The 2,038-nt window shown below is 23.9% G+C and overlaps 1 protein-coding gene across 1 annotated transcript in view; it reads left to right on the top strand.

Moving 5' to 3' along the window:
* LOC117176507 (serine/threonine-protein kinase MARK2-like) overlaps positions 1-2,038 on the top strand; it is a 56,324-nt gene that overhangs the window by 23,954 nt on the left and 30,332 nt on the right. The window lies entirely within an intron of this gene.

The raw sequence follows: 2,038 nt of genomic DNA, 5'->3' as shown, positions 1-2,038 counted from the left end.
TATTATTATACTTATACTAATTCTATTTCTTGTCTGTTAAATACTAATGCACAAAGTAAATTACATTATCACAATTTGTACCAGAATCAATGAATAACTTCAATTAAAATTTATATTTTCTAAAGTAGATGGGAGAATAAAAATATTGTTCATAAGTTTAAAAAGGTACTAATATCCTTTGCTATTTTTTTTGTAATACTTGTTCGGTATATAGTTTTGCAAACGGACAATTTAATTATTTTTTTAGGGTCTAAATTGTTGCGTATCCCGTAGTTTGAAATCAAAACGCGTGCAAAAAAAGTGCACAATGAAAAATGAAGTTTAATGTTTATTTAAAATGTTATTCTTTAGCCTATAGATGATCACAATTCCTATTTATTTATTGCGGGCTTCACAATCTGTCTCCTTTTCCTTATTTTTCCACTTGAATGCGAGCTAAATGAATAGAATCCAACAATAAAATTCTACTATTGTTACTTGAAACATAATTATTTTCGGATGCAAAGTCTACTATTAAATTCGTGGATTGGAACTCCTATTTTTTAGTTAAAACTTTTATTATTTAATTCGAAATTGAATTATTTTTGTGAAAATTTAACTATTTTGTTCACAATTCGTCTTTTTTATTTGAAAATCCATCTCTTTGTGCAGAAATGTAATCTATTTTTGGTTAAAATTGAAACGGTTTGGTTAAAAGTTAAATGTCTTGTTGAAGATTCAAGTTTTGGGGTTAAAAAAAATCATCTGCTTTGTAGAAAATTCAACAGTTTGGAAAAAAAAACTATTTGGATGAAAATGTATGTATTTTGTTAAAAAATCGTCTTTTTTTGGTACAAAATAATAAATTTTTCATTTTTCAACTTGGTTTGAAACTTGATTTGTTTTAGTTAAGGAATCAAGTACTCTATTTAAAAATCGTTTTTGTTGATTAAATCCAATTGTTTTTTTATTCTAAATTAAAACATTTTGTTGTTCAAATATCAACTATTAAATTTCTTGTTGAAAATTCATCTTTTTAGGTTGAAATTTCAACTACTAATTTGAAAGTTTAACAACTGTCTTAAACGTTTATTTTTTAAATGAAAGATTTAAAATTTTAGTTAAAAAATCAGACCCTTTCTTTGGTTAGAAATTAATTTACTAACTGAAACTTGAACTATTTTGTTAAGAATTAATTATTTTATTGAAAATTTATATTCTGGGGTTGAAAATTTAACTATTTTTTTGTACAAAATTGGTATTTTTAACTGAAAATTCAACTATTTTGTAAAAAAATCGTTTTTTCTTTTGGTCATTGAAAATTAATTCCCTTAAATGAAAATTTAACTACTCTATTCTTGCTTAAAAGTTAATAATTTTTTAGTTTAAGAATGTAACTATTAAGTTAAAATATCTTAGAAACTAAAAATAAAATAAATAAAATTTGAACTAATATCACATCCATTTTTCAGCCTATTAAGTTTCGAAAAATTCAATTATTTGGTTACGAATTTATGTATTTTGTTGAAAATTAGTCAATTTTGGTAGAAAATTAAACTTCTTGGTTCAAAATGTAACTATTTGGTTAAAAAAATGTGTATTTTTTTGAGAATCCATATTTTCTTGGTGGAAAATTAATCTACTGTGTTGAAAATTAATATGTTTTGTTAGTGGTTTCAACTATTTTGTTGGAAATTCGTCCTTTTTGGTTAAATTAAATTATTTCTGACTGAAAATGAAAATCATTTCATAGTTAAAACATAAAATATTACATGTAAAGTAACTTTACGTTGGCTTTACTTGGGTTTCTACAGGAATTTCTATAAAAGAAAAGAAAGTAACTTTGATCAAACTTTTGTCTTGTTTCTCATAGCAAGACGAAACTTTAAAATACTTTTACTTCGTTTTTCATAGCAAAACGAAATTGGAATGATTCGTAATACGTTGTTAAAAATGTTTGCAATATTATTTTTCCAATTAAAGAAAAATACACTCACATCAGTCGTTTTTCTGCCAAGTAAAAGATAAGTGGCAAAAACATCGTCGTATTTTGCTTGTC

This window comes from Belonocnema kinseyi, chromosome 7 (assembly GCF_010883055.1).
Source record: "Belonocnema kinseyi isolate 2016_QV_RU_SX_M_011 chromosome 7, B_treatae_v1, whole genome shotgun sequence".
Classification (NCBI taxonomy): domain Eukaryota; kingdom Metazoa; phylum Arthropoda; class Insecta; order Hymenoptera; family Cynipidae; genus Belonocnema; species Belonocnema kinseyi.
Note: the sequence above shows the minus strand (reverse complement) of the source record. Positions and strands in the feature narration are given on the sequence as shown.